We start from the raw sequence: 10,334 nt of genomic DNA on the forward strand, positions 1-10,334 counted from the left end.
TTGTTAACTTGAAACTTAACTATACTAAAAGTAAAAGATGAAAATTTGAACAAGCAGAGAACCTTAATCCTTTCTGAAATTATGAAAAAGCAACTAAAACGACCAGCTAGAGCACGCACAAGAAAGAGGATTTAAATAAGGATGGGACAGTGTACCTTTTTCGGAGAAACAAACTAGGGGACTTTTCATCAAGGTCCAGACTCGGACTTGGCTTTGAAACTCAAAGTCGAGAATCATAAAAACACAAAGAAACAGAGAAAATAATTGCTGAATCAATTTCGAATCAGTTCTCCAGTGAATTTGTTTTGATTCACTTTTGAATGCCTTTTTAATCAGTTTCAAATTAATTCTTGTATGTGAATTCTGGGTCCTTTTTTGAATGCGTTCAATCGGTTTTTGAATCTTTTTTCCGTCGATTCCTTGGTGTGTATTCGTTTCACGACTCGACCTAGAGCCCAGTTGTAACACGGTGATCAAAACTCCGAAGGGGCTCCAACCAAGCCTCTTGTACATATCATAAACATACATAAGGTAAAGTAAAAGCAGAAATATTACAAGAGAGTCTAAACTATAAATAGTAAATAAAGAATGTCACATGACAACATAGACTCGAAACATTTGTCCAACTAGATGCTTCTACTCCTGAACATGGGCGGAGGCTAAGACATGTCCCTAGCTCACCCTCAATATGAAACATAACACAAGTCTTTGGAAACAATAACAAACTCGATGAGTAGTCCCCGATAAATGAGGACTCATCACAAACACCACCGGATAGGAAAGCTTAACTAGTCACGTGGACGAATATGATCTTCAACCTCAACCCCTACATTATGAGATAATGTAGGCAAAAACTATGCATTAGTACGTTGGAATGTACTAAGTATGAAGGCATGACATGCAATGTAAATCATGGAATGCAATGGTCAAGTATAACACCTGATAAGATGAGATAAGTAAAGTCATGAGAAAATCATAATGACCAAAGCATTTAAAAAACATAATTTAAATCATGACATACGTAAGAGATTATACATATGTGGGATAGGAATCATAACCGATAATAAAACCATGTGATGTATAACATGGAATCCCATTGTCTTTCCATACAATGAAGAAAAAGGGGAATCTACTTGCCAAGGTAGACTCTACCCCGCTAAGAGGGTCATACATACGGAATATGTGGATCTAATAGGTAGGTCATGAAGGCAACCTATGATGGCACGTAGTTCAAGAGATATGAGGTTGCTACTAGGGATTTGGTATGGCCCCCACCTCAAGTCCACTCGTTGCTAAGTCAAATCCTACAGAATACATACATAGCATAGAAATAATAGTTACATATATCATAGTCATGATCATAGGTTTGAAATCATAGAGTAGCTCATTTTCATACCATACTTGTAATTTGAGAATTTTCCTTTCATCGTTACAATCATATTTGCATAATTCATATAGTTAGGTCCCCAGGTCACCACATAGGGCCCTAAGTCACCTTACTTCATAATTTGCTTGAAATTCATATCTTGAACTTAGAGTAAAACTCAAATGCATAATCAATTGATTTAGAAATCATGAAATTTACTTGGAAACATGCATGATCACATACTTTCTATCAGGCCATACATAATTCATAAAGATGATATGATTAGGAAGTATAATTATAAATACCCATAATTTACATTATGAACCTTAGAGATCAATATAAGAGAATTCATGAAAAAAACTCTTCAATTCAATGTAATAACCATCAATTTATATATCAAAATAGACTCATAATCATAATTTGAATCATAATTCATGCAATTGGACTAGAGATTATAATACCCATAAGATATCATACTTTAATTTGATAGAAAACTTAGAGAATCGATTGGGCTTCATGGACGAAAGAATCCATGAATCAATACCCACATACCTTAAGTGAGAAAACCAAATAATTTGGAAGAACTTGAGAGTTTTGAGTGAATTTACTTGAAGTCTTCAATCTGGTCCTTGAGAGTCTTTTGTAGAGAGAGAAATTTTTGAGTTGGTGAATTGTAGAAGAATGAATAGAATTAGAGGTTTAGATTAATTTATAGAGCTGAATTAGATTCTTAAAATGTCTAGGTTCATTAACTAACAACTAGAGAAAATTCTAAAGTGCCCTTACTAGAAAACTAAATTCGGACAAAAACCTTCACCCACGTCCGTGACGCGGAGGTGTTCCCTGATAGGCAAATTTTGTGTGAATGAGATTTTATCCAGGTTTTGACTTTGGCAAAAGTTGCACTGAATGGGAGGAAGTCTGCGTCACGCACTTTACTATTTTTTGCAGTTTCTTCGAAAAATCTAACTTTCGATATACGGGTCCTAAAAATCCATCGAGACCTTTTTCCTGTAGGTTTTGACCTCCTGATCGATATTCCGGACTCAAATTTACCAAAAAAATTAAGGATAATGCATTACATGAACAACCTATTCTCAAGGCATACTTAAGGCACTTGTGAGCATTTTGAGAAATGTTACAATTCGTTGTCTTTTTGTAGGTGAAAAACATGTTATTTAGAGGCAAATTCAGACTTGAAAATATGGATTTAAACTAAAATTGAAGCCATTCCTGAAGCAAATAGGGAGAAGGTGAGAAAAGATTTCAAAAATCTAACTATTTTCTTTGATTTTGGCCAATAGCTTGAGCGAAAATTCCTCTAGTGATGGTAGGCAGCCGATGGCCGAGGTAAAAGTTAGATTTTATGAGAAAAGAAAGAAGAGGATGAAGGGAAGGGTATGGGAGTCTGGTCCTTTCTTGGAAAGGAGGAGAGAAAGAGCAATGGAAGAAGAATTAGGTTTTTGGGGAAGGAGAAAGACTGAGGGGTGTGGGTTTGGGGAACATTTTTTTTTGGGAAGAAGAAAGAGTGTTGGGTGGTGGGTTTTTTTGGTTTTGAAAAAAAACATTTTCTGATTTGTTTTGGGTCATCTGATCGTTTGATTGGATGGTTAATATAAATCAAGAGTTATATATATATACTTATAAAGGTTAAAATAAACGTTAAAAGGTTGAATAAATGAGGGCCATTAGATCAAAACAAAGGGATAAGATTAAAGATGAAGAAATACACAATCCAGATGCTTTCTACGTGGCATACTGATACGCCCAAACTTACACCTCAATTAAGAAGTATAAAACGATCGTTGTCAAATATAGAACCCTACTAGGTTGAGGTCGAACCCATAGAAAATGTAGAGGAAATAAGTCTAGTAGTATTTAAACTTAGTTGTAGTCAATATTTCCAACCAATAAACATGCATAAAGTAAATAGTTTTATTTATTTTATTAAGTAAATGTTTTCAGTAACAGAGTAAAATACACTTAAGGTGTGACTGGTGACTAGAACTGTGTTTCCCATGACATGTAACTCAGTAGTCGTAGGTCTTAGCAATATCGTATCAATGCGTCACATGTAAAATCTAGAAAGTGTTGTGAATTTAAACACCTCTTGGTCCTAATAAATGTATTTCACTCATCACATCTCATTCTCAGAGTGTGTTACCAACTAACCATTGCTTTTGATCTTAGAGAACTATCCCTCTCGGACTCAAGTTCTTAGATGAATGTTTAGACTTAAAATTTATATTGTAGTTTCCTTTTTCTAATCACTACCCCTCTCCCGATCATGTAATGAATACAAGCGAATTTTAACGCATTCACTCGTTAAAAGGAAAACAAAATAAAGAAAACTACATTGATTTGCTAAACACTTAATGACAATCACCTATAAGTTTGCCTACTTCATTATTGAGTCATGGTTTTCACAACCCTAATTATGGAGTTTAGCTACTCATATTCGCAAGAAATGAATCAAGAATAAATATAGAATTTATAACATAATACTCATATTTATGCAAAAGTATTTGCACACAGGGATACTCGCAGGCACACACAACTTCAAGTTTAGCAACGGGAATGTGAGAGGGGCCTTAGTAATCAGTTGCTTTGGGTTGGTTACCCAAGGCACATTCATACCCTTAATGGCAATCAACTTGGTAATACACTGTAAAATCTTAAGACGCTCTATTGGGTCACTCAAACGCTCCTCATGAGTTACCAAATGGTTCTGGTGCTTATAGAGACCTGTACGAACATCAATGTTGAAGTCTAGATCATATAGGAACCAATTCATCATGGTATCAGAGATTTGAACTTGCACTCCACGAACCTATACTTGATTTAGAGGTGGTGACATCAATGCAATTGCCCTTTTCTTCTTTTTAGAGGTCTCATCAGGAATCGCATTTAGCATCGTAATGACATAGCAGACTAAAAATCTTGAGTGAGAGTATGGCAGAAATATACTAGGTTCTTAGTCATCCACCAAAAATGATGCTTGTAGAATAAGTCTTCACGCTCAGGCAGTGCAGAGAGGTTATCAGTGATCACCCGAACTTCTGGTATAATGGCCTATTTGTTTAAACTTGAGGGAATATTCATTCACAGTCATACTCCCTTGCTTAATATTTATAAACTCTTTATCTCGGTCTCCCTCAACTCAAATGGGAAGAAGCGATCAAGAAATACTCATTTGAACTCTCCCCAATTCACGGGACCTGCCTCTAAAGGCCTCTTAATCTTCCATTGATCAAATCAGATTTGAGCAACACCTTTCAATTTGTAGGTAGCAGACTCCACCCTTTCAACCTGGTTAACCCCCATTTATCTCAACAATCTTGTGGATATCCCCAACAAACTCTTGTGGATCCTCATCCACCTTAGAACCCCAAAATTTTGGAGGATTTATTCTCATAAAGTCACAGACCCTTGTCGCCTTCGTACCCATATTTGGGTTCACAACTGATACCACCTCACGATTCACTTGTGCCATCATGGATTGACAAGGTACTTAGAAGGCCGCTCGAAACTCAGCATTAGTCACTTATTTATTCAAGGGATCATTTGAAGCTTGTTGCTCCTCTTTGACAATATTTCCTCAAATGGGGTATCTTCATGGAGATATTTTCTTAAAATCACAAAGAATAATCATTAGAGCGAAAGACTTAGAGCACCACTCTATTGCACGATATAGATCATGAAAGATGTGAGATTTTCCTTAGACGCCTCATAGTCTCTTATTCATAAAAATGGCATACTTCACACTGATGAACAAGACTCTAATTGACGTGGCATGTTAGGCTCCCAATGACACTCCTAAACCTTGTGCTCTGATACAAAATTTGTCACTCGAGCCTAGGTCCTAGATGTGATACGACAATTGGGAACCCAAAAGATCCCAAACGAGCCATCTTAGCAGACATTGAATACATATGGAAAATGAGCATAATGAAATAAGCGGATGAATCAAATCGACATAAATGTCAAAGATCCTAGATGTCCAAAATAGACTACATCAACTTCAACTTCTAAGTGTGCCTCTACACTAGACTTTTATCGGGGATTAGGACAAGCTCCTAGCTCACCTAAATCATATAAGAGAAATTCAAATAGCAACGTAAAAGAAAAATCATTTCCTCGATAAATGAGGACTCACCAACTCTTGAGAAAACTAAACCCACTCTAGCCAAGAATATGAAGAACGTGAGTATCTTTTGTCCCTACATTATGAGATAATGTAGGTAAAATATGTTTAGTACATAGAAAGTACTAAGTTGTAAGACCCCATAAGATGTAAAGTCGAACAAACGAAACATTTTAAAAGAGTTGAAACTGCCCAGACCTATGAGTCAGTTTACGACTCATTTATGTTATTACAGCTCATAAACTCGGCTCGTAAAGGTGAAGTAGATAATTGGAAATTTGGCTAAGGAAAAGTGAGAGCCTACGAGTCGTATTATGACTTGTAAAAGAGTCTTCGATTCTTAGAAAGGACTAGTAGTGCAGGCCTTAAACCCCACAAACTACTAAGACTCAAGACTTCATCTATGACTCAAAAGGACATGTCATAGAGAAGATTATGAATAGTAGAATCGAATCGTGTGGATACTTCAGAGACTACCTAAACTTGTAGATTTTCAAACCTGGAAGATGAGTCATTTTGAAAAATCATAACAAAATATCAGAGACTTAATTTTCAGGATCTGCAGGATGAGTAGATTATATGAATTGTAGAAGAAGTTCATGAAGGTGCCTGATCTGAAATTTAATGAGGGGTAGTTTGGATGCAGTTCATGATGAAGAGTTGCCAACTAGCTAAGCTAGGTAGTTTGTTTATTTTTCCTACATTCTAATAATGTATGTGGAAATTTTTAAGTACTAGATTCATTACAAATTGTATCCTAAATACTCCTAAAACTCTTTTTTTCCCTCATTAATTCTCGAAACAAATTCTAGACTTCTCTCAGTTCATTAAGCTTTGGTTAGGGTTTCTTCAAGATCAAGTGTCATTTCTCAAATTCAAGTCCAAATTCAATCAATGTATGTGTGATTGATTCATGGGTCCCTTCCACCCATGGAGTCTAAGGTTTATTTCAAAAATCTCATGCAATTTCAATAATTTTAAACTTCATTTTTTATGGATTGTGATGGGCTTATTCAATTTCATTTTAATCATTATTAATGATTATTATAAGTATGTTTTGATGTAAATTATATGATTTTGAGTTGAATTATAAATGCTCATGCATAAAGCTATTTTCTATGAAGAATTACATGAAGCATGATTATGAAGTTTAATGTTTGCAAAGTATCCTTATGGTTTTCAATCAAATTCATTATGTATATGAGTTTTACTCTAACTTCAAGTATGAATTATGATCATGAATTACAAGTACATTCAAGTTATGATTTTCAAGCAAGTATGAAGATGGGTGATTTAGGGCCCTATGTGGTGACCTATGACCTTATGATATGAATTATACAAGTATGATATTGTAATGATTAAAGGCCAATAATCAAATTTTAATTATGTTATTAATGAGCTATTATATTAATTATGAACTTTATGAACAAGTTATGATATATGCTAAGTGTGTATACTATGTTATGTATTTTGTGGGATTTGACTTAGCACCGAGTTGACTTAAGGTGGGCGCCCTACCAAAAGCCTTAGTAGCAGCCTCATGTCTCTTAAACTACATGCCACCATAGGTTGCCTTCATGGCTTAGCTAGTGGTTCCACATATAGTGTATGGACATGACTTGCCTATTGGGGTAGAGTCTACCTTGACAAGTAGATTCCTTTTTCCTTCGTTGTATGAGGAGATAAGAAGATTCCATGTTATAGCTCGTATGGTATTATTATTGGTTATGGTTACTATCCCACATATGTGTATTCTTAGTATGTTAATTTTATGATTTTCAACTAAGTCTTAAATGCTTTCATCATTATGGTTTTTGTTATGACTTTACTTATCCTCTATATAATGTATGTTCTTGATCATTGTATCTTATGATTTATATTGTATGTCATGCCCACATAATTAGTAAATTCAAAATTACTAACGTATATTGTTTCCTAAATTGTCTCATAATGTAGGGCTTGAGGTTGAGGATCATATCCATCTACGTGTCTAGTTGAGCTTTCTTATCGGGGAAGTTGGGGGTTAGCCTCATCTATTGAGGACTAGTTATAAGATATTATTTTCATACTTCCAAATATATTTATTTTCTTGCACATCAAGGGATATCTAGGGATATGTCTTAGCCCCCGCACATGCTCATGATTATAGGCACTAGTTGGTCAAATGTTTTGAGTCTATGTTGTCAAGTCACATTCTTCTACATGAATCATGGTTTAGACTTTCTTATGATATTTCTTCATTTATTTCACCTAATGTATGCTTTATGATATGTCAATAGGCTTAGTTGGAACCCTTTGGGATTTTGATTATCATGGTACAACTAGGTCCTAGGTCGGGTCGTGACATAAATTATGAGTTATGCATTAACAAGTAATAGAACATGAACTATATGACATAACATGCATGACCAACATAAATTAACTTGAGTAAGTATTAAAAGCATTGAAATAACATGAAACCTTATGGTCAATGCATCATAAAATTCATAGTAAAACTTGCATCTTTACATACAACTTGTGTGTGAGATAAGACCTTTAACCGACATCTAAGACCATGCAAGCTATAATATGAAATCTGATGTAACTCCCACATCAAGAAGATAGAGACTACTTGCCAAGGTAGACTCTATGAGAACAACTTATCATCTTGAGCTATATGTGGATCTAATAGCCTAGCCATAAGGCAACCTACATTGGCAGTTTTGGACTTTAGGTTGGTACTAGGATTTCCTTGGGTAACTAACTACATTATCGGACTGAACTCCACCTACAACTCCTCTTGGTTCTTAGTTAACATCCCAATATAATTCATTAAAATATTTAAACATTATTTATAAATTCATCATAAAAACAATCATTAGAGTAGCTCATCAGCTTATTGATTCATAGGAGTCCATAAATTTAGTGAGAATTATCCTTATAACCATCTAAATATAATTTATGTGAGAACTGTACTTATCACACTATAATAACTTTTTTGGATCATCATTGACATCTTCATCATCATCATTCAATCATAAATCTCAATTCTTTTATAAAAGCTTTATTTGAAAATAATTAAACTTCATAATTATAATTCATGTAAATCATCATTGAAAATAGGTTCATGCATGATCATTCATTATTTCAACTTGGAATCATTCAATTAATGTAGTGTCATGCTTACAATGATCATTGAAATAATCAAAAACATAATTGAAACAACCCAATGTAATTCATCAAAACTAGGGTTAGAAATCAATGAAATTTTAAGATATCTTTGAGTAAAATATTTTGACTCCATGGGTGAAAGAAACCCATGGATCAATCCCCACATACATTGATAAAATTAACTCAGAAAATGAAGAAGAGATTGATTGTTCTTAAAACCCTAGCTTAGCCTTGAAGGAGAGGACTTTGAGGGGAACCTAGATTGGCTTATAGAAGTTTAGGGAATAATTTAGAGTAGGAAGGGAGTTTGAAGGGTAGGGTAATTATAGGCTCTGAACTTGTCCATAAAATTATCTAGGTTCATTGAACCAAACATGGAAAACACACTTACACCCTTAATTAATTTCAAAACTTGACCCTACGAATTTGGGTTCTATGACTCGCCTTCAAGTTTACGAATCATAGACATGAGTCGTGTTATAGGTCTAAGAAAATCCTAAGATGTTGGGTCTGTAAAGTTGCATGTATGAGTCTTGTTTATGACTCATCAACCAATCTACGGGTCATACATCTTTGTCGTCCTCCAAGTTTGGAAACCTATAATTTTGTGATTCTCTGAAATTTCATTATGAATTTGTAATATGACTCATCAAAAGTCCTATGACTCATCCTATTTTGTCATTGGACCTCTTCTTAGATAGATCCTGAATAGGCTTAAGGATTCACTCTACAACTTTTCCCTACGAGTCATAGGAATTACTATGAGTCATAGATTGACTCGTGAATCTAAAGTCAATCAATATTTTGAGGAATTCTCTTTGGTTTCAACACTCCGACTTTTGAGGTCTTACAGAGGTGGACTTTGAAGTCCCTATAATCTTAGGAAGACCCATTTTGGACATGGGGAGAGCATTGGTACATGGAAAGCGGTGAGCTTACCTTCAGGCTTAATAATGAGGAAGTAAAATTCAATATGTGCTAAGCCATAAAGCTGTCTAGAGACATGATTGTAATAACTGGGATTGATATAGATGAGAAAGCAATTATTAATGTGTCTATTGAAGAGAGGTTCACTGTCGAGATATTGGCTACTATGATCATGAATTTTGAGTGTGATTGCTTAAAGAAGTTCAATAAGATTGTAAATGCTTTGCATGGAATGTGATCACACCTTTATGCTCCTAAAAAGCTAGATATTGACTTGAAGAATAGACCAACCCCTCCTGCTAAACCATCCATTGAGGAGCCACCTGTACTTGAATTGAAAGACTACTATGTCATCTAAAGTATGTGTTGTTGGGTGAAAATAATATTTTGACAATGATTTTTGCTGCAAATTTGAATGAAGAGCAAGTTTGGGCACTTATCGAAGTCATGAAAAGGTAAAGAAAGCAATTGGTTGGACCATTGCTGACATCATTAGCATACCGCCTAGAATTTTCACTCATAAGATCCAGTTAGAGGATGATTTCATTCCTAGTATTAAGCACCACCCGATTTTAGATAATAGTTGGGTTAGTACTATGGAGTGTGTCTTCTAGAAGAGTAGTATAATAGTTGTTGCAAATGAAAAAAATGAGCTAGTTCCACTTCAGCCAGTCATAGGATGGCTAGTATGCATGGACTACAAGAAACTCAATAAATGGACCTTGACAGTCATAGGATGGCATGCTA

This window comes from Solanum dulcamara, chromosome 12, assembly GCF_947179165.1.
Source record: "Solanum dulcamara chromosome 12, daSolDulc1.2, whole genome shotgun sequence".
Classification (NCBI taxonomy): Eukaryota; Viridiplantae; Streptophyta; class Magnoliopsida; order Solanales; family Solanaceae; genus Solanum; species Solanum dulcamara.